The 24,238-nt window shown below is 44.3% G+C and overlaps 1 non-coding gene across 1 annotated transcript; it reads right to left on the bottom strand.

Moving 5' to 3' along the window:
• Nucleotides 1–570: 570 nt before the first annotated feature.
• Trnas-cga lies at nucleotides 571–645 on the bottom strand. The gene has a single exon. It is a non-coding gene; the product is annotated as a tRNA-Ser (tRNA).
• Between the last annotated feature and the right edge of the window lie 23,593 nt (nucleotides 646–24,238).

Genomic DNA, 24,238 nt, shown 5'->3' with positions numbered 1-24,238 from the left:
GATGATAAGTATGTCATAGCTGCCGTCGCGTCCGCTCCACTGCTTTGCCTATCAGACACATGGCTGACACTCTCTGTCGCGCGTGCTGCAGCAACAAGATACAAACGCGTTTGAATTCGAACGTCGCCAGTTGCAGCGGGAGACAGGCAGCGACACAGATGTCGCCCACGTAGGACACTTCCCTAACTACACCTGCGGTTGTGTTTTGTCGCCTGAAGCTGTCGCGCGCTGTCGCTCGCTTCTGTCGCTCACTTAGGACACGGCCTTAGGTAAATTTGAGTAAAAGATCATTTGTGCAGTGAGTTAGCTGCTGGGCTCTAAAACAGGTATCGATGGCTCGATCCTATGCTGTTCTCGAGCGATTTTTGTAAATAGAGCCGTGCCTCGCCCAAGTGTCTCTAATGTTTATATTTTAGAGAGCATTAGGGAAAGTTCGTCACAGGGTAAAGTCAGCTGGGAAGTCCAGCAGGTAGCTGAAAATAGGGGAGGATCCAGTGAGACAGACAGTCAGCGACTGAGATGTAATTCAGACAGGAAGGAAGCTGAAACTTCCTGGCAGATTAAAACTTTGTGCCGGGCCGAGACTCGAACTCGGGACCTTTGCCTTTCGCGGGCAAGTGCTCTACCGACTGAGCTACCCAAGCACGACTCACGCCCCGTCCTCACAGCTTTACTTCTGCCAGTACCTCGTCTCCTACCTTCCAAACTTTACAGAAGGCGAGGTACTGGCAGAAGTGAAGCTGTGAGGATGGGGCGTGAGCCGTGCTCAGTCGGTAGAGCACTTGCCCGCGAAAGGCAAAGGTCCCGAGTTCGAGTCTCGGCCCGGCATAAAGTTTTAATCTGCCAGGAAGTTTCATATCAGCGCACACTCCGCTTCAGAGTGAAAATATCATTCAGGAAGGAAGCTGATCAATCTGCTCTTTATTGCAGATTCATATTCGAGCTTAGCATAGCTTTCATCAGTGGTAGAAGAATAAGAAATACAAAGAAATCAGACATTCAAAGCATAAAATGAAGTTTCTACAAAGAACCAGAGACTCCTTATGAAGTGAACCATATAGACTCAACAGGACTGTGCAAAAAACATTCTATAACACAAACGTAACATGTACGTAGGTTAATTCAAACTGAGTTTACTGTTTGCATATCTACAGAAACAACCACGGCGTAATTTATGCGTTTCATAGGACGTGGAGGACGCATAAATTGGCCAGCCCGTTCTCCTGATCTTACACCTCTCGACTTCTTTCTGTGGGGTACGTTAAAGGAGAGTGTGTACCGTGATGTGCCTACAACCCCAGAGGATATGAAACAACGTATTGTGGCAGCCTGCGGCGACATTACACCAGATGTACTGCGGCGTGTACGACATTCATTACGCCAGAGATTGCAATTGTGTGCAGCAAATGCTGGCCACTACATTGAACATCTATTGCCTGACATGTCGGGACACACTCTATTCCACTCCGTAATTGAAAACGGAAACCACGTGTGTACGTGTACCTCACCCCTCATGGTAATGTACATGTGCGTCAGTGAAAAAGACCAATAAATAGGTGTTAGCATGTGGACGTAATGTGCTGTTCCAGTCTCTTCTGTACCTAAGGTCCATCACCGTTCCCTTTGGATCCCTACGTAATTCGGTGCTCTCCGATACACACTATCGAACAGCGGAGGAGTGGTACTCAAGCGTCTACTTTAGGTTACAGTATCTCCGGATGTAATTAACATTTTACAAAGCAACAAACGGCACTGATTACGTATTTGTTTATATGTTCAGATGTGCTAACAAAACTAACGTGGTTCCATTTAAAAAAAACTAGGTGTTAAAAAACATACTTCCGTGAATTTTTGTATGGTTTGTATTAACCAATTACACTAGCCCCTCTGCTTACGTTCGGTCTGTGGAATCAGTTCGTCAGTATTTGATGTGGTTTACGAAATATATCCAGCGATAACGTTAGGTAAGTCACTCTGTATATGCAGAGCTCGCATTTCGGAAACATGGTTCAAAAGAGGCAGACATATCTGCTTTAGATCATTCCCTGTTATCAGGTCCGATAAACTAGACGGAACAAGAGGTGCCGTGGTCCGTTGTCCCACTATAGAAAGAAATTACGTTCGTCGAAGGACAGATCGTTCCCTCTCTCACTGGGCTACAAAACGGAGGCAATACGAATTCAGTTACGTTCTGTAACACAAACTCTGTTATCAGGATATTGCTCCCCGGGGAGCAAGGTAACGGAGTGGAACGCATAGTTCTCTCCACTAGTACGGCCGCTAGTGCCTTGTCGGAATTTCAACACCCATAGCACTTGTTTGGGGGAAACTGAATACAGATGGCCCGAAACAAATCTGGGATAGTAACTAAACAATCCTCAATTATGGTTCTCCTCCTCCAGTACCTCTCCTCAACAAAGGCCGTCCAGAGTGGCCGTGCGGTTCTAGGCGCTACAGTCTGGAGCCGAGCGACCGCTACGGTCGCAGGTTCGAATCCGGCCTCGGGCATGGATGAGTGTGATGCCCTTAGGTTAGTTAGGTTTAATTGCTTCTATATTCTAGGCGACTGATGACCTCAAATGTTAAGTCGCATAGTGCTCAGAGCCATTTGAACCATTTGAACCTCAACAAAGGTACCTCTCTTGTAGACCTCACGCTATACCCCCTCCCCCCCCCCCCCCCCCGTATGTTGCCAGGGTTTTTATCGATACTGAATGACGCACTAGGGTGCCATCACTTCCTTATTATTCTGATGAAAGAAGCGACCACCAATGAACATTTTCTCTTGATGACCCTTAAAACACCAAGAAAGCAAATCGATAATCTTTTAAAAAGCAAAAGAGAATACAGTCGCTGAAATACGAGAAACTGGCCTCAAAGTACGAGCTGGGGCGGCAGATGTTTCTGTTCCCAAACAACATGCTACTTCGTTCCAGGAGAAAAAAGTGGATACGGACAGCTTAGGAGTGAATGCCCAACGTCGACTAGCGCTTATGTGCTGGAAGACCTCCTCATACTGGAAGATTATCTGCAAAGCAAGATGATAAATTCCCAAACTAATGGCTTTTTATAAAAGCAAAAACATGTTAACTTGAAAAATTATTGTCAAAAAAACAATGGAGAGAGAGATACCAAGATGTCTGATGTGTAGAATACTATAAGGAAACTCAGAAAACGTAACTACAACCCAAACGAAGGCGAAACGGATGTCAAAAGTTTGGAAGAAACTGACAACTTGACTCCTCCTTACCTCTTCGGCTCGGCTCTGAGCACTATGGGACTTAACAGCTGTGGTCATTAGTCCCCTAGAACTTAGAACTACTTAAACCTAACTAACCTAAGGACATCACACACATCCATGCCCGAGGCAGGATTCGAACCTGCGACCGCAGCGGTCACGCGGTTCCAGACTGAAGCGCCTAGACCGCACGACCACACCGGCCGGCTTACCTTTTCAATCCCGTTATTCCCCAGTAGGCAGAGTATTCCTCAGCTCAGCGTTTTACTGGATAAAGGTAAGGAAAAGTCCTCAGCGAAGTCTGCCCCCTAGAATGTATTGTATTTGCCATTCTTCGCTCCCTATCTGCCAGATCGTGCGTTCATGACACTTCTGCGAAGCTTTAACGACGTCTGGCTGAAAGACGCTTTTGTTCCAGACTGTACCACTCTCATAACTGTTACATTTCCAGAAACTGCAACCACGCCTGGAAGTCTTTCATACAGGCACATCGCGTTGTCCTCATTCAAATGGTTCAAATAGCTCTGAACACTATGGGACTTAACTACTGAGCTCATCAGTCCCCTAGTACTTAGAACTACTTAAACCTAACTAACCTAAAGACATCACACACATCCATGCCCGAGACAGAATTCGAACCTGCGACCGTAGCGGTCGCGCGGTTCCAGACTGTAGCGCCTAGAACCGCTCGGCCACCCCGGCCGGCGATGTCCTCGTGTATCAGCTTGTTAAGGTCCGTTTAATTTAGTGTTTGAAACCCAAAAATTTAGTTTCAGGTAGCACATTTGTATTTCGAAAGGGCAAATTAAACCTAGACATTGTTTCTGTTCTGCTCTCCGATATTCTTTGGGCATTCCAGAACAGGCAACATCTTACATAAGCGTTTATTAACATAAGGGGGGTGCATGATAGTGTTTAAAGTCAGATGATACGTCAAAAGTTAAAAGATATAAGGCCATTGCAAGAGATTTGGTGTTCAGCACTCTAATCTTCTTAGAGCACAGAACATATCACTCAGTTCCCGTACAGTTTCAAGAGGACTGCGTCTACGCTATATTCTCAGCACTCTCCTTTTTAAATATACACACATCCTCTCACCAGGCATGAATACTCTCCATTCTGCAGGCGATTTGTGCCTTTTTCTTGAACCTCCTTGTCTAGCTTTAGACCGGCCGATTTACGCACGTAAGTACTGGCTGCGTTTAACTGCCTAGCCTGATCAACGGTGAAGTAGTCTGTAGTTCACTTAAGCCATGGATGGTAACGATTGATGATGATGATGATTATGTTTGGTTCGTGGGGCGCTCAACTGTGCGGTCATCAGCTCCCGTACAAATTCCCAATGTGTACAAAGTCCAATCTCGCCGCTTTCACTAATGATGATGAAATGATGACAACAATACAGACACCCAGTCCCCTGGCAGAGAAAATCCCCTAACCGGCTGGGAATCGAACCCGCGACCCCGTGATCCAAAGGTGGCGAAACTAGCCACTAGTCCACGAACTGCGGAAAGTAACGACTGACAAAGCTATGCATTTTATTAGGAGGTCTCTCCTTTCCTCTGGTTACTAAAATGAGAATTGTAGGTACGGTATTCAACAAGCACTGAACATCGGCTGATCATATATATCATGTAATCAACAGGACAGAAAGCATTGAGATCAGTAGTTCAAACTTCGTGAAGTGCAGACACTTGTATTCCCTTGATAATGTACAAAAGTTTCGCCTGCTCGGTCATCAATTACGGATACTTCTTGTATCACAACTCTGCTAAACGTGCACGTCTTAAACTAGACATGCTACTATTCACATGCTTCCGGATGCGACTTGAAGCAATGCGGCCGACAAACGCCTTAACCTGTGGAAGATGTTGAATCGCCTCTGTATGTTCTTCTTCAGTACTTGGCAAAAATATATATTTTCCGCGAGAGTCGGTAACCATATGGTACGTTAATCACATTCATATGGGAGATGAGTAACGATCTTCTGTTCACAAGATACGCATCGGAAATGAGGAATATTTGCCCTCTGCTAGCCAATATTAGACTCAGTGTGTACCACCGACCACTGGGTTCTGACAGATATCTACATCTGTGTAAATACCACGTAACCTCATCCTGGAACTCCATTCAGATATTAGTGGGAAATCCTTGATATTCACTACACATTTGTATGATGTTTCTTTGCTTTCTTTAATCTACATTGGCCGCAGTCTTGTATGTACTAATGGTCCTCGGTATGAAGCGATTTCCGCAGTATGAGTGCATTTCTTGTCTCTAAGCTGAAATATTCCTTGCTATTTCGTGTGCCATCACATTTTAATTGTTACCATTGAAGCAACAGATATTCGGGAGTCTCTTAAATTCTGTCGCCATACGGTACTCTACAACTGCTGATAGTGTCAGACTCAAAAAGTTTATTGTAATCGATTGAAAAACAGAAGTGGTACAGTAACATGCATATTCAAATACTGGAAATCAGACGGGAATCATAGCTAAATAAAAGAAGGGGTACCAGAATCACCTTTTTATGGACTCTAGTTCATGTAGGATCGGTGTGCCATGGCAAGGTCGACCGTCTGGCGAATGAGGCCGAAGTTTGTGGCCCTGTCATGGACGTCAGTCTCTACCGCCCTACGACTTCAAGTTATGGCTGCGACAGCTGGAGGAAGAACAGGTAGAGAATCGACCCCTTCAGTCTTCCACAAAGTTCTATACTACGCTGCGACTGAACCAGTAATTAGAAGCAAAGTAATACGAACGGTTAAGAACCGTGGGTCAGTTCCTTCCCATTTATATCGGATATACTCCTACATAAACGATAACCATTTCTGCTACGTCAGAAGAAGCAAGAAGATGTCAACCACTCGTCGCTTTCCTACCGTTACTTGTAAGTACAACAAAATCACTCGCTTCAAAGTCTTGTGAAACTGAAGATGCAACCTCCAGTAAGTTCCCTTGTTTTATTCCGTCAAGAACCCTGAAGCTACAGAGCCCTTTCCTGTTTTCTACGGGACTGTAACTTGTGTGTATGAAATTTGGTGTTCTATCTGTAGTTGCGTAAAAACTCTAGTCTCCCAGTGTATGTAAACTTCACAATCTCTGTTGAGTTCTTTGGATTTTTTGTTTTGGCTCTCGTTTTTCTTATCCAGTTGTATTGTACCGGATTGGACACTGTAAACAATTTTGAATCAATCTGCAAACTTTTTATATTGTGATTTCAGTATATAAGGGTGGTCCATTGACTGCCGCGCGGGATTAGCCGAGCGGTCTGGGCGCTGCAGTTGTGGACTGTGCGGCTGGTCCCGGCGGAGGTTCGAGTCCTCCCTCGGGCATGGGTGTGTGTGTTTGTCCTTACGATAATTTAGGTTAAGTAGTGTGTCAGCTTAGGGACTGATGACCTTAGTAGTTAAGTCCCATAAGATTTCACACATTTGATTTGGTCCATTGATCGTGACCGGGCCAAATATCTCTCGAAATAAGCGTTAACCGAAAAAACTACACAGAACGAAACTTGTCTAGCTTGCAGGGGGAAAGCAGATGACGCTATGGTTGGCCCGCTAGATGGCAGTGCCATAGGTCACACGGATATCAACTGCGTTTTTTTTTAAACAGAAACCCCCATTTTTTATTACATATTCGGGTAATATCCAACGACAACGTCTGACAACATGCGTCAACGCATTGAATGCATGTGCGAACATTACGGAAGGCGAAATACTCACTGTTGAGAGGAATGTCGTTACACGTATTGCTAAATGCATTGAGGTTGACGGATATCATTTTGAGCATTTATTGCATTAATGTGGTATTTACAGCTAATCAAGCTGTAATAGCATACGTTCTCAGAAATGATAAGTTCACAAAGGTACATACATCACATTGGAACAAGCGAAATGAAATGTTCAAACGTACCTACGTTCTGTATTTTACTTTAAAACGCCTACCTGTTTTAAACTGCCCGCATCTCGTGGTCGTGCGGTAGCGTTCTCGCTTCCCACGCCCGGGTTCCCGGGTTCGATTCCCGGCGGGGTCAGGGATTTTCTCTGCCTCGTGATGGCTGGGTGTTGTGTGCTGTCCTTAGGTTAGTTAGGTTTAAATAGTTCTAAGTTCTAGGGGACTTATGACCACAGCAGTTGAGTCCCATAGTGCTCAGAGCCATTTGAACCTGTTTTAAACTGTTCGTCTAAGATTGTGAGCCATATTTTTGTGACTATTACAGCACCAACTATCACAAAGCGAAAAAAGTGGTCCAACAGAAACATTCATATTTCTTTACGTACTACACGAATATGTAATAAAAAATTGGGGTTCCTATTTAAAAAAAAACGCAGTTGATATCCGTTTGACCTATGGCAGCGCCATCTAGCGCGCCAATCATAGTGCCGTCTGGTTTCCCCCTTCAAGCAAGACGAGTTTCGTTCTTTGTAGTTTCTTTTCGTTTGACACTTATTTCGTCAGATATTTGGCCCGGTCACGGTCAATCGACCAACCTGTTTATTTTTTACAAATGTACCCAACTGCTCGCAGTATGGTTCAATAAACCGACGCCAAATAATAACTTTACGGTTTTCGTCGAGCGTGTAGTACTACAGCATAAGAAACGTAGGAATCTTACACTGCGTCTTTAGCCTCCGTCGTCGCCTCATATCGGATGTCGCGATAAGTGATTCCTTTTTCCGAATGGAGGGGGTGGGAGGGGGTGGCAGGGGAGGAGGTTGTTTATAAACCCTCCCGCTCCACCTGCCCTTCCAACATCTTTGGGTGAACACTGGCGCCGAACAGTCGCAGCACAGAACGCAGCAACTCCAGACGTGCTGATTCAAATGTGGGACAACTCTGATTATGGTCTGGGTGATTGTCTTGCGTGCATTAGTGAGTACATAACATGTCAAATGAAAGATAACTGAAAATGTTGCTTTGTAATTACTTTGATATTTACCTAATGGTTTTATGACCACCCACATAAAAAATACCGTTTCAAAAAGAAATTATTCTTTGGAAAATAGAGTTAGAATTTTCCCAAAACTTCTATGTTCATCCAAGTGAAAGATGTAACTATTAACTGTTACATATTGGCTTCAGACAATGCATAAGTCACCGGTGCATGTACTGACATCAGTTTGTAAACAGAGCGCATGTGTGAGGAATGTAGGGTATGGACAGAAATGTGTAAACAGTGCGAGAACTGCGCGTTTCAACATAAACGCAGATGCTTGGCCGAGTCTGCAGGTTGCGCTGTTGTATCCGACCACGAGCGGGACTGAACCGTGCGCGGCTCGAGTCCATACCGTTTATCGCTTGGCATCTTGTCGTTGCGGCTATGGCATCTCGATTCTTGTTCGATTTACTGGCGTCACCAAGTTGTTGGCTTGCCTGCCCGTGAGTGGCAACAGCAGCGCTTATCTATACGAGTACTGTGGTACTGTCTTTGGAGCTACCACTAGTATTTCCGGGGCGCGTTGTGTGGAGTGGAGAGTTGCGAACGGACATCAGTTCGTTTGCTAGGGGTGGGGGGGTGAGGGGGGGGGGGGCAGCAGCGAGCAGGTCCGTGCAGCGCGAGGGCAAACCGGGGTCGCTGGCAGCGTGCTGCCACTGCCGGATCCAGGAGCGGTAGCTGCGAGAGCGATGACTTCGTTGCACACCGAACCCTGGACGTTTTAGTGAGGGGTTAACTGCTAATGCAACCTCGACTATTCTGAGATCTCGGCTTTGGTTGGCGGGTTGTTGCTGCCAGGGCCGCTGAGCCTGGTGGCTACGAGAGAAGTGTTTGGAGGCGGTGAAATATTGCAGCCGTCTTTCTGTATTTGTTATTCATCATTGAATTTAGTATTATTTTTATTTGTGAAGTGCAACCAGCGGTATTTTCTGCCTTGTGGCAGCTAACGATCCAGTTACCTGCCCTGGAGGTTAGCGTACTTTTCCGGCTGTGTACCTTTCCTCGTCGTATTGACGCTGTCCGACACTGCGTGTAGTTCGTCAGCCTCTTGTATTGTGCTGTGCATATCTTTTTTTTGGGGAGTTCTACCTTGGTTCTAGTGTTTCCTTCGGCCTTGGTTGTTTTCTGAAGACGTAGTGGTTCAAATGGCTCTGAGCACTGTAGGACTTAACATCTGTGGCCATCAGTCCCCTAGAACTTAGAACTACTTAAACCTAACCAACCTAAGGACATCACACACATCCATGCCCGAGGCAGGATTCGAACCTGCGAGCGTAGAGGTCACGCGGTTCCAGACTGAAGCGCCTAGAACCGCACGGCCACACCGGCCAGCGAAGATGTAGTGTGGTCTGTCTCTTCGCCCTTGCCTAAAAATATTCCATCGTTGTACCGGTGGCGCACATTAGGAGGATTGGTTAGTCGGTCGGTCGGCGCTTAACCTGCCCCTAGTTTGAGTTGCCATCCTGTTACGTACCACTCTTGGCTGCCTGTCTCACCTTACCTTATGTTTGAGTTACCTTTCCAGGCCGACCCTTGGAACACTTACTGAGAACCGCTTGTTCTGATTCTATAGATTGTGATGTTTGTTTTAAGGATATTTGTAATTTTCTGATTATTGTTGGCGTGGCCTTCAGTCGAGCAATAATTTCACTTCTTTCATGATAAGGCCTTCAGCGTGTTACAGTAAGTTTTTTTAAGCAAACTTGTTTTAAAAGAAAAGTATTTGTTGAAATGTGTGCTATTTGGAATTTTTCTTCTGACTTCTAATTCAGGCCTTCAGCCGTTTGTTATTTTAAGTTGTGTGTGACCTTCAGCCGAGCAATAATTTCACTTCTATCATAATAAGGCCTTCAACTGTGTTTCAGTAAGTTTTTTTTTTTTAACCATACTTGCTTTAAAAGCAAGGTATTTGTGAGATGTGTGCTATATGGAATGGTTTTCCTGACTTCTAATTCAGATCTTCAGCCCTTTGTTATTTGAAATTGTTTGTGGATTTTAGCGGCGTAATAATTCACTTCTTTTATAATAAGGCCTTTAGCCGTGTTACAGTTTGTTTTAAAACGAAGTATTTATCTTAATATGTGCTATTTGGAATTGTTCTTCTGACTTCTGTTTCAGGCCTTCAGCCGTTTGTTGTTTGAGGTTATTGTTGGTGGCCGTCGGTCCAAAAATTGTGGAACTTTTTGTGAAAAGGCCTTCAGCCATCGTACGGTCAATTGTTTTTTTTAAGAGATTGTTTTAAAATTTTAATTTCTTTAAATAAAGCTTACGTATTTGTTGCGCAAACGAGAGTAACTGATTACGACCTCATCCACAATCTTAACCTTATCCTGCCCCATCATGAGAAACCAGCTCTCATGGACCTGTACAAAATCCTCAATACGTTGAAAGTTTCACTCGTAGTCATAGTAGTGTTCTGTGTAGTTGTGAGGGGAGTATGTTGGAGCTAAGCGAAGTCGACTGCGACCAAATTGCTGGTGGTCGTATGGTGATTGCTTTCGTAATCTAGGTAGCAAAGATGTTTGGTATTTCAAGAGGCACAGTGTCGAAGTTCAATACAGCAGTCCGCTAAGTCACAAAGCGGGCAAAAACGTGTGTTGATTGATCGTGATAGTAGTTGGGTTGTTTGGGAGAGGAGACCAGACAGCGAGGTCATCGGTCTCATCGGATTAGGGAAGAACGGGGAAGGAAGTCGGCCGTGCCCTTTCAATGGAACCATCCCGGCATTTCCCTGGAGGGATTTAGGGAAATCTCGGAAAACCTAAATCAGGCTGGCTGGACGCGGGATTGAACCGTCGTCCTCCCGAATGCGAGTCCAGTGTGCTAACCACTGCGCCACCTCGCTTGGTTTGATCTTGACGGACGGTCCTCGGAGAGGACTGTGACGAAAAATAAGAGGACGACAGTTGCAAAACTGCAAAAGTCACTGCAGAACTGGATGCCGCATTCGCGAACCCCGTCAGCACCAAAATTACATAAGAGAGCTCCATGAGCTGGATACTTGAGGGAGAGCTGGAATTCGAACCACACTCATCGGTGCAAATGCATGTAACAGGAAGATGTGGTGTTCAGTCCATAAATCGTGGACTATGGAACAAAGGAGGCATGTCATTTGGCCGGATGAGTCTTGTTTCACGTTGCTTCCAACTTCTGGACGAGTTTCTTTCGCAGCAGTGAAACAGGACGGGGGTTTGGGCAGTAATATCGTGCTATTCAATATGTCCCATCGTTACTCCGCGTGATCGCATTACAGCCAAGGAATTTTTAGGCCATTTCGGCTAATAAGGTACAATGCTACAATTATTGTTCCCCAAGAAGGATGCTCTGTTCCAACGCAACGTGATGCTTGTTCAAACGACTTCTAACGTCCAGGACTGGTTTCGTGAGAATGAGAATGAATTGTGGCATCTCACCTGGCCGCTACAGTCACGTGGTCTCAGTGTTGTTGAGTCTTTGTGGTCTACTTCGCAAAGAACAACGCGTGATCGCTGTTCACCTCCATCATGTGAGACCTGAGTTATTCCCGGGGAATACAGTGTCCAAAAGACTAACGGAAACGCAGCGGGGTGTCGTCGTCGACATCTGCCGAAATTTCGACAGGAGCACTAGCTGCTATTCCCAGGACAAATCTGCGGAAAGTAACCGCTGTGCAAGGGCATTTAAAACTGAGGTTTTCAGAGGAATTCCAGAATGATAACACTCACGTGCACTGTAAACACCAGCGCTACCAAAACCGGTAGGTGACCGACGTCAGAAGTTATCCATTGTGAAATTAATAAACAACGGTTGAGGTAACATAAAGTCTGTCCCTCTGTTTTTTTTTCTATTTTTTATTTTATTTTTTTTTACTGTGGAAGAAGTATACTTCTGCGCAGAATTTCGAAAAATACCACCATCTCTGTTTATGCTTTCTTTATGTTTCTGGGGATCCAAAGCCTCAGATGCCTAATTAACGTAAACATGGACCGTAGTAGGCTGTAATTCGATATTTATTTAATCGGGCGATTAGCTAATTTCGCCTAATCCTCATTCTCAAGCATCATTTTTAACATCTATATTTCACGTAGATGAATATGAAATGGGAGATATGATGCTGCGTGAAGAGTTTGACAGAGCGCTGAAAGACCTGAGTCGAAACAAGGCCCTCGGAGTAGACAATATTCCATTAGATCTACTGACAGCATTGGGAGAGCCAGTCCTGATAAAACTCTACCATCTGGTCAGGAAGATGTATGAGACAGGCGAAATACCCTCAGACTTCAAGAAGAATATAATAATTCCAATCACAAAGAAAGCAGGTGTTGACAGATGTGAAAATTACCGAACTATCAGTATAATAAGTTACAGCTGCAAAATACTAACGCGAGTTCTTTTCAGACGAATGGAAAAACTGATAGAAGCCGACCTCGGGGATGATCAGTTGGATTCCGTAGAAATGTTGGAACACGTGAGGCAATACTGACCTTACGGCTTGTCTTAGAAAATAGATTAAGGAAAGGCAAACCTACGTTTCTAACATTTGTAGACTTAAAGAAAGCTTTTGACAATGTTGACTGGAATACTCTCTTTCAAATTCTATAGGTAGCAGTGGTAAAATACAGGGAGCGAAAGGCTATTTACAGAAACCAGGTGGCAGTTATAAGAGTAGAGGGGCATGAAAGGGAAGCAGCGGTTGGGAAGGGAGTGAGACAGGGTTGTAGCCTGTCCCCGATGTTATACAATCTGTATATTGAGCAAGCAGTGAAGGAAAAAAAAAGAAAAATTCGGAATAGGTATTAAAATTCATGGAAAAAGAAATAAAATCTTTGAGGTTCGCCGATGACATTGTAATTCTGTCAGAGACAGCAAAGGTCTTAGAAGAGCAGTTGAATGGAATGGATAGTGTTTAGAATGGAAGATATAAGATGAACATCAACAAAAGCAAAACAAGGATACTGGAGTGTAGTGGAATTAAGTCGGGTGATGTTGCGTGAATTAGATTAGGAAATGAGAGACTTGAAGTAGTAAAGGGGTTTTGATATTTGGGGAGCAAAATAACTGATGATGGTCGAAGAAGAGAATATATAAAGTGCATACTGGCAATGGCAAGGAAAGCGTTTTTGAAGAAGTGAAATTTGTTAACATCGAGGATTGATTTAAGTGTGAGGAAGTCGTTCCTGAAAGTGTTTGTATCGAGTGTAGCCATGTCTGGAAGTGAAACATGGACGAAAAATAGTTTGGACAAGAAGACAATAGAAGATTTCGAAATGTGGTGCTACAGAAAAATACTGAAGATTATTTGGGTAGATCACATAACTAATGGGGAGGTATTGAATAGGATTGGGGAGAAGAGAAGTTTGTGGCACAACTTGACTAGAAGTAGGGATCGGTTGGTGGGACATATTCTGAGGCATCAATGGATCACCAAATTACTACTGGAGGGCAGCGTGGAGGGTAAAAATCGTAGAGGGAGACCAAGAGATGAATACACTAAGCAGATTCAGAAGGATGTAGGTTGCAGTAGGTACTGGGAGATGAAGAAGCTTGCACAGGATAGAGTAGCATGGAGAGCTGCATCAAACCAGTCTTTGGGCTGAAGACCACAAGAACAACAACAACAACATGGCACGACATTCCTTTTAAAACTACACTGGAATTGCCTTTATCCTTTCCGACACGGCTGGATCCTGGCTTGAATGCTATAGATTTCCCTAAACCATATTAGGATACGGTAATGTGTTAAGTTTTTGTTCACCCCTGTATTTTCCGTGCATTTTATGAGTAGACGACCTAATGAGTTTCTCGCGTAACAAAGAAGTCACGTATAAAAGTCATTCCACACCAAAAGACTGGCACCGGCGGATCAGTTCACTTACAAAGATGACTGCGCCTCCACACTCTAGCGGCGGGTGGTATGCCGCAATTGGTCAAAGAATTACATGACTGCAGAAAAAAACCTACATCCATAATTTTATGCAAAGACTTTGTTGCGCGGCGACTCAGCGTGGGACGCAACAAGAAGCTGCGCAATCGCCGTAAACCGGGGCGAGACGGCGTGGCGCTATCTGTGCCAGCATCTCGTCTCCTAGCTGGGGCGCGGGGCTCGTAACGCCCTCTGCGGCCGCCCGGGCGACTGGGAATTGAATTCCGGATTAGCCAGCCAGCTGTCTCCACTCCATGTGTGTGTGTGTGTGTGTGTGTGTGTGTGTGTGTGTGTGCTAGCGTGCGAGAGCGCGCACGCGCTTGTGTTCGGTTATTGCTGATGTTGTTGTTGGTGCGGCCAGGGGCTTATACGCACTCGTAACATTATTCCCTTTTCCTCAGAGAAAAACTCGTCTCGAGAGACGGCTGCGATGTGGCGAGGCAGGAATTCATTCTTCTCGGCCGCAGCAGTTTCACTGTGGAGCACAAGATTTAGCGGCCCTGTCCCTCTCCCGCCCCCCACCCATGCTAACCCTGTTTGCGCCCCCCCTCCTCTTATCTCGAGGCCACTGACGGACGCCTCTGTTTGCGCCCGGCGCCGGTTCCTCAGACCCCCCCCCCCCATTCCCCTTCACTCCCTGGCGTTTCGACCTCGCACTCTTCCTCAGGCGCACGTTAAATCTCCCGCGCAGCCCTCATTCCGGATGACCGTAAATCCAGACAGACGCTATCGGTCATTCAGCCCGCCGCCTCCTCCGCACCTCCGCGCCCAGATTAAGGCTACACGCCAGATATTTGTCTGATTTATCGACGTCCGGAACACAGGGGGGAAATTGCGAGATTCCTTATCCTGCTGCGTCCGTTCTACCTCCCGCGGCGACACAGAATTCGGGCGGCTCCTCCGTAATTAATTCTGCTTTCGTACGCTCCCGGTTCCCGGAAAAATAATTTATTTGTTAAATTTACTTTTTTGCTACTTCTTCTGTCTGTAGGACCTGGTGGGGCACAGACAGCAGCTAAGAGACAGTGCTGTAAGTCGCTATCCTCATATTTCCCTAGGCCACTGCCTGAGGAAAGAGTCCCAGATACATCTGTGAAGTGAATCTGAATGTATACCTGATATCACAATTTTCTTTTCCGTACTTCAGTTTCGAGGAGACTTTAGCGATCTTTTTCAGGCTTCGAATTTACCTATTCATAATACGTTTCAGTAACAATTTCAACAAAACCGTTCGCAAATTAAAGTTCAGTCTACAAAAACAGGTAACAGTGCTATAAAACGAAGCAGGATTTTAGAAGTAAGTGGCACAAAACTAACTCAGTTTTAGATTAGAAATTTGTTTACCTTGTTTTGAATTCATTTGTATTTTGTGCTTGAGGGAGTCACTAGTTAAACGACCTTCCCCGCGAACGGAAAACAGCCAACATCACCTGTTCAACATAAACTAAATCCATATATAACAGATGCGAAAGTATCTCTACCTGTTACACATTCACGACTAAACTGCTCAACAGTTTTATATGAAATTTTGTGTGGAGGTAGCTTGAACGCTGAGGAAGAACATAGGATACTTCAGAAAGCTGTCAGTACAACACACGTATTGATCTGAAGAATATAACCCGCAATGTGGAACAACGATTACGCTTTGGGATAGCTATTTACTCTTCGACTCTTGACCTGTATCATATTTGTGAAAATGTTTTTACTGTTTCACATGTTGTACATAATACGACTCAACGTAATGAATACAGTGCTTCTCCAATACTCAAAGTGTTTAATCCATACCTTCATATTAATTTTAGTTAACAGCACATCGCATTTTAGATGCTGGCAATCATGCTTCTTTCATAACTCTTGAGAAGCTTGAATATTCACAACAGCGCCATCACTGAAGTGCTGTACAACAAACAGACGTCGTGCCTTTACATGTAGAGCGTGGAAGGCTTTTAGTAAATTTTATAAAATTTTCGCTGCTCCGAACTACAAACTGTTTATTTTCTTTCTTCGTCAGTTAATCGCTGTTTAACAATTGTAGGGAGTCCACATTTTATTGTAGTACCGTCACCGTCACTCAACCTAACAAAACTACTAAAATTCGTTAACAGCTCGTAGTCCTGTGGATAGCTTTGCTGACCGCCTGTCGCGGGGTCTCGGGTTCGATTCACGACCGGATCGGATATTCTTCTCTCGGGACTGAGTGTTCGTGTTGTCATATTTTTATCACCGGTGACGCGCAAGCCCTGGAAGTGGTGTCAAATAGAAAGACTTGCACCAAGCTTTTGAAAATCTCGAAAAGGATCTACCAGCCTATAAACTCATACGCATTTATTTGTTAAAACTTCCGTGCTGAGAAACCGTGGTCAATCTGTAAAACTTCTCCTTCCTGACGTTTCGTGGCCAACTGCGGGCAAGACCTTCCGAGGTGGGTCAACTACTGGCTGCAAGGGATGATGGGCAACTCAAAAGTTCTACTGCCATCTCTGCATAAGGGTTACTTTTCATTAAAGTGAAGTGTCGCAGGATGTGGGTACTGCGATGTTTGCGTACGTCTGGCTAAGTTTAGCCATTAATATGCGCTCATCTGGAGATAGATTGAGTCGAAAGTCGAACGAAGTGTAGCGGTTTGAAGGGCAGTGGGAAAATAGTGCCAAGGCAAGTGCCAAGGGAAAGAAACCTCTGCGATAGTTAGGTCGGGTAGTAAGAGCAGTAGCGGTTTCCTTGCTGCCTGCGGCAGATCATGCAAGGGTAGGCTTTGTTGGTAGTAGGTATCATCCCGGTCGATACCTTTGACGTTGTGCGGTGCTCTTTTTCGGCGGATGCCGCTGGGTGCCGGTGTAGCTCTCTCGGTCAGCGTCAGCATACCTGTAACTGTTTGGTGCATCACTGTTTTGTGTCCGATACGTCATATACGCTCAGTGTAGGGTGATGATGGAGATTTGTTTGTGCGTCAGTGTGCGAGCTCGTCGGTTTCCCTGCTGTAGCCTGTTGGTCGGCCTTAATAGCACAGCTGGTAAATCCAGTCAACGTTGCTGATACGCAGGGGCTTGCCGTCGTTTGTCCCTTGTTGGTGTATGTTAGCTCGCCATAGGTGGTTATGCCCTAGCTAGCAGTGTCTTGGCTGCCAGGCCGTGGAGGTCGCATTTGTACAGAACGCATAGAGGGCACCACCATACGTCACGTGGGCCGTCTCCATCTCTGACTACCGTCATTATTCTCGATTGAAGGTAATCGATTGTCACATCGTTGGTGCAAAGTCGACCGCCATATCTTGTCTAGCTTTAAGCCATCGTCTTTGCTATTAAAATTATTGTGATGTTTCTGAATCTCTATAGCTTCCCTACACGTATGTGCATAATGTATGTCGTAGTCGATAGTTCCTTTTATGTTCGGTTAAGCGGGTATTGACACTTCTTTTCGTTGTTCCAATATAAACCTTCACACAGCTACACGGAATTTTTCACACCCCATGAGTTGTTAACGGGTGTCTTTCGCCGATCTTAAACACTCACTTACCTCCTTCGTGTTTCCGTGTTCACTTTGGACTGGATGGGAGCCATCAGGGGGTGTCGTCCCTCTGCATACAGATTTCTTTTGGGGACCTCTGCCCTTTGAAACAATTTTGGAAGGAACACAAAGCTTACGGCAGCTCTGAAATGGTCTGTGTTGGGACACAAAAGAACTTCTCCTAGTTTAGCTGAGGCTCCTAGCTGGACATGGTATAACGTTCAGGCTGTCCACATAATATGTGTTGTTCACATAGAAAATGTGCTGTTCACTTTAGAGCTAAATGGAAACTCACAATGCGCTGCCTAAAATGGGCATGGGGAAAAAGCTAGTCGGGAGCACACGGTCTCCTCCTCTTTGCGTGGGAATTTGCGAGTCAGATATTAGCTGCCTCTCCAGAAAAGAGAAGAATATTGCTAACTACGATTGGGATTGGCTAATGGGTAGAGCAGATGAGTTAGAGAGGAGAGATGGAGCCAGTGACGTATTGCGATTGTTACGAAACCCCTGTGATGGTGGTTGTGGGAGTGCTTTTGTGGAGTTAACCAAGGTCTGATGGAAAGTAAGGAGAGGAGAAACTACGTCTTCTGATTTAGTGTTTGATCTGGAGAGGATTCTGGTCTTCACTCTTGAGTCGGTGGTACTTGGGACTGTGTGTGACTTTGCACAATACCCTGTTCATCGTAAGAATAAACGTGATGAAAACATTACGCCATGTATTCTTCCGCATTTGCTTGAATCTCAATAGATTTCGTTTCATTTGGACAGCACTGGCCAACCAGCTAGTCCAAAAATGGTTCAAATGGCTCTGAGCACTATGCGACTTAACTTCTGAGGTCATCAGTCGCCTAGAACTGAGAACCAATTAAACCTAACTAGCCTGAGGACATCACACACATCCATGCACGAGGCAGGATTCGAACCTGCGACCGTTGCAGTCTCTCGGCTCCAGACTGTAGCGCCTAGAACCGCTCGGCCACTCCGGCCGGCCCAGCTGGTCTAATTAACCTGCAATGATGTATGCAGTTTGTGTTCAGACTAGAAAGAGATGAGCAAAGAAACGATATAGCTTCGAGCGTCATTTAATTTTTAAATGAAGAGAATGAAATAATATTCAGCAGAACTCCAGCACTACCTCACACTTCCCGGGTGATCAAACGGAAAGCATAAAATTCTCTCGTTCTCACCTAACATAGTATTCTAATTACAAACATGACTGATGAAAATCCAACAAAAAATGTAAATTTTCAGTAACGGCTTCTAAAGTTTCAAAAGACTGTAACTCACTGAACAGGTGCTTAATTTTTTATTTTTAGTCACTCAAAAGCACCCGTTAGCATACTGTATATCATACTCTTTATCTTTTTCACAGTTATTTCTTCTTTTCTTATTTCTGGACTCCTTAGTGGCCAATTGTGCTGCATACTCTGCTTTATCAATGCAAATCTTGTCCATCTGTTCAAGTTCTCTGGTGCAGTATCTAAGGTGTCAGGCAAATCCAACACCTTCCATTGAAACCCTGACATGATAAGCAAATCCGGCAGTATGTCACATAGCTCCGAATAAATCCTGACATTAAATTAACCAAAGTAATACGATCAACGAGTGAGCAAATGGAATACCGCAGACTTAACACAATAACGCCTAAATGCATGTCATACCTTCCCACCGTGAAACAGACGCAGTTCCGAGGGAAGAAACGAGAACAGAAGCCGAGAGCAGAATCGTGTTAAGCTAGAAGGCTCTACGATAAGGGACGGACACCCACAATTCCGGCTGACCGCCAGGACCACCCCCCAGCCCATGTTAAAAGTCAGAGCCCTCCAGAAGAACAGTACAGATCTTACGATAACACTGAAAGGGCCACACCAGCTGCAAGTTTTAGCGTGAAACATTTTCGCGTCTCTGTTTCGTTGCAAACGTTAAAAACATTGCCCCACCACGAAAAGTATAACGTTTCTCATTGGATAGACACAATTTTTGTAGGCGGAGCTTAAGGTTAACATTGAGACCCTGATTGGTCAGTTGAAAACACAGCCAGATAGCTTTTTTTTAAACCAACTTCGGTAAATTGTAGTAAGGAGAAGTTAGAAAGAGTTGCTTCCGATACGTCCGAGACGGCGAGGTGCTTGGAGCTGTGCTGCCCGCTGTCCCTGACACTGCCTAACCAACGACAAGGTAATGAACGCACGCGATGCCGCATTTTTGAGCGCATAAGGCTTGTCAGAACTGCAGAAGTCTCATCTGTTACATCCCCTTTTTACGTAATACTAGTTTCGATCGTCAATTAAATCTCATGGTGTTCACGTTTGCTACTTGAAGTAAAAATCTGAAACGCGATGATTTTTCTGTTATATAATTATTGAGAAGCCACATCAGCCACTGTAATTTACGACAAGTGAAATAAGTAATTAAAGATAATTGAGGGTACTGTAGACCATTTTGATGGTTTTCTCTTTTATGAAACTTAACTTAAATCTAGATTATAGATGTGATATGGCATAGGTCATCCTTCGATCCATTGTAGAACTTGGAAACCCATTCAGGTAATATTCGTTCACATTTTTGTTGAACGCAGTTTGTTTTTATCATCCTCTATTAAAATATTTCCTTTTATAAATAGTGCAATTCATAAACAATGTTTTGTGAGTAGAATAAAATTTTCAGTGGTAAACGTAACTGCTTTTTCGACGTTATTTTACCAGCTAACTAACAATAGGAAAGCCTTGGACCCCTTCCACTAAATTTAGTTAGTATTAAGATTCTTTTACAGGGAGTGCAGTGGAGCTGACGCTGAAATCATTAAGTATTTCATTATATCATCGTTAGTCTCACTGAACTCATCTGAACTCTACACGTCATGTGTGGTCTGGCGTCTCCTTACCAACAACAGGCCCCAGGTTCAAACTAGTCAATTCTCTAATAAACAAGCTCCGACACCACGCAGAATGTTAGAAGTATGCTCCAGGATTAATTCCTACTTGCAGTAGCACTTTCAGCCTACCAATGGTGCCATCACTGACCCCCCACTTTAATGTCTTCATTCCAACGAAAACACCTTTTGCATTTTGAGTCTGACCATGCAGACACTTCTTCAGTAATTCAGGATTTTCCAGGTCTCTGTAAATGGGTTTTATGATATCCATGACTGCTGCTTGGATGGAATGTTTATGGCTGTATGAACTGTTTGAGTACTGGGCATTGCGTTATTTGCACCATGCATATGGTCCAGAAGGGAAAAGGCGGTGTACTGGTTTTTCATGTTGACAATCTGTGGAAGAAGGTAGACCATACTACCTGCTTCATTTTCAACAAGTCCTCAGTATTATTTCTAATGGCCATCCAGTAATACTGCTGTAGTTCATCAGTCATTTTGTCTGGCAGCCTGCCTCTTATAGTTTTACCATCAGAAAGTTTCATGTCTCTCAAACTTGCTTTCAACTTCCTCAACCTGGTGCCCATCCTCTTCTGGACATAACCAACACATTACAGTTTTGTGATAATCTTCTCACCATAAGGCTGAGCGGCTACTACACTCTTATATGCTTTTGAGTCTCCATCGCCTAAGAACTTAGTGTAACACTCCCATTTCGTTCACAAATCGACTAAAAATTTCAATAGCTGCAGCGGCCTCCATACCACCACTTGTTCCTTCACAATTTCTGTCACCGATACGCCCTTCTTCATTCCCAGTAAGCGTGGCATATTCATCACAGCACACATAATTTCTGCTGCAGTGTGTCCTATGCCAATAGCTCTCAATCCATAAAACCACTTAATATTTGCTTCAAAATAATTATCTTTACACTTATGAGAATTCCAAAATGAATGGGTATATTTATAACTGGCACAATTAATGGTAAGTTTCCTGGGTAGTCCACTTGATACTTTGCTGCCTTCATGTAAACTAATTGGCCCTCCACATAATTCACAGCACACACATTCACCTAACACCCTTGTTAGGGTGCGTAAATCTATCAGAATGTAACCTAACCTACCTTTACATCAGCTTCGTTTTGAGAAAAACGTTTTATTTTAATCTTCGAAGCACTAATGGGTTCTATAGATACTGATGAGTTTGCCTGTATTTCATTGTCTGTAACTTCACAAGCAACATGTTGAACACAATGTTTCCCTTTATTCGAAAATCTATTACCATGAAAGCCACATTTCTTAAAAACACTTCGTTTTGGCGTCATACTTTACTTTTGGAGAGATTTACCAATCAATTCATCACTTTTGCTCGGAACAACATTAACACTTCGACATACAACGCTAGTTTATACTATGAAACGATACGATGCTGTTTGTGACAGAGCTACCATTACAAACAAGTAATTTAATTTAGCCTTAGAACACAGCAACCTACAGCCCTTAAGTGTTAGAAAGTCATTACTGAAATTATTTCTTTGTGGTGTAGCATGGTCCATTAGTAAAAAGTGTTACATAAGCAGTGCAGAGAGGATGACAATGTAATCTTCAGAAAATGTGGGGCTACAGAACATCATTGAACATTAGATGCATAGATCGGGTAAGTAATGAAGAAGCAGACTTGGTGTGAAAAGAAAATTTTGGCACTACTTCTCTCAAGGGATGGATAGGTTGATAGTGTACATCCTAAGCCATCAGTGATTATTGAGTTTGACAATGGAAGAGAGTGTAGCAAGGTAAATAACAGAGGGAGACCAAGGCTTATTTACAGTCAGCATGTTAAAATGAGTATAGGTATCATAAAGTATGCACAGATAAAACATGTTGCAGAGGATACACAAGTGTGAAGCACTACATGTAACACTGAGACTAAAGACAAAGAATGCAAAAGAAAATTAGTGGTCCAGTTATGAATACACTGCCTCGTCGTCTGTCTTCCTATTTCTCTAATACTTTCCTCCAATTTTTCTTACAGTGCGCTAATCTCTGCTTCTTTGCATAGCTATTACATGCAGCATGTAATTGCAGCACCAAGTTAATTATTCTTAGATGCTGTTGAAGTATTTTGCAGACAGTATGTACATGTACCACTGGATGTACCAGGAAAATTACATCAACGTACAACACATCGTTCAGAATATATGATGTCATGAACATTGAGTAGCGTGAAAACGAAAATGCAAGGCGACATGTGCTAGATGTACAGCTGATGTATGTATACAAATATGTGTGAAATATGTCAGTGATATATGAAACATACTGTTGTGTACATAGTTCCGTGTAGTCAGTGCGTACACAACTTTCCCACTAGAGAGCGCCCCAAGAAGCACAACAGTGCAGGCGCAGCGCTCGTCCATCTCGGCACTACGAGATGGCGCTGCCATAGAGACGGACCAAATTGTGCTTCCGCCGATCCACGTATTAATATGTAACACAGCCAATGAGATTTCAGCTGACATAGAACCTTTCCTCCCCACGGATCACACTCACACAGTGATACGTGAATGCGCGAGGTATTATAACGAGTGGACAGACCTCCGATTATTCAGTCTGCATTTGTCTGTACCAGCCTGCATTAGTCTGTACCAGTCTATAGTCAAGTTTCAGTCTGCACCTAAGAAGATTATCATATTCCTCTACATAGCCATGAAGGTAAATGTATAGTCACTTTTGTCAAGTATCAGAGATATATGTGAGAATAAGAGTAATGTACCAGTACCAAAGGAACTTCAGATTGTCAATTATAAATAGCATCCAGAACCAAATTAAGTAATTTTTACGCTTGTTATTATTTTAATAAATGTGTGTGAAAGTTAATCAAGTTCTGTTTGAAGTTGGTCACCGTCAATCTGCTACTCTAAGCGTGCAAGTGGCATTTCTATCATCTGACCTAACGGCAGAAGATAAACACGCCACGATAAGACCACGAGACGTATTGCTGACACTCGCCTACTTCGTTAGAGCGACAAGTCAAATAATCTGATGGTATGTGTACAGAAGGTCTTACAGTACGATCACCACACGTACTATAACATATTCCTAAGCGCCCAAAACTTCTCCTGAATCTCAGCTAGACTTGTTACACATATTATATACTATTTGGTAAGAAATACTATAGGGGTTAGGGAACACGAAGGAGGTGACGGACAGAGGGAGCAGGAGGGAGGGGAATGGACGGAAAGTGAAGAGGAGGAGATGTATTGAGAGAGGGAGAGGAGGACAAGGACAGAGAAGAACGAAGAGCAGATGGACAGAGACAAGGTGGAGGAAAAGATGGACAGAGGATAGTGAAGGAGGAGGTGCTCAGACTATCCGAGTGATTAAGGGCGAGGAGGTAGTGGCAAAGAGTGTGAGGAGTCCTCGATTTCTGGTCTTCCACTATATATGGGCCTCTCGTCAATGCCAGTAGCCGCCCTGGCCACAGAGATGTCGAGGGCCTTGAGGCATCTGCGTACAGCGTTCGCCCGAGGCTTACGTTCAACAAGAGGGGCGCCAACCTCGACGACCGCTCCTGCACGTACGCAGAAGAGCGCCGCCGACAAGCAGGAGTTCCCGAGGGTGCCTGCTTCTGCGACCGACCCAGCAGCGCTGCGGGAGAAGACCGCCATGAAGACGTCCGTCGTCCCCGCGGCGACAGCGGCGAAGCCGAAAGCTAGGGGGGCGCGCAGCGCTAAGGCTAAACAGAGGAAGGCAGCAGTCAATGCCATACGCGAAATAGACATTC

Source organism: Schistocerca americana, chromosome 7, assembly GCF_021461395.2.
Source record: "Schistocerca americana isolate TAMUIC-IGC-003095 chromosome 7, iqSchAmer2.1, whole genome shotgun sequence".
In the NCBI taxonomy this organism is placed as follows: domain Eukaryota; kingdom Metazoa; phylum Arthropoda; class Insecta; order Orthoptera; family Acrididae; genus Schistocerca; species Schistocerca americana.
This window is presented reverse-complemented; position numbering and strand designations above follow the sequence as displayed.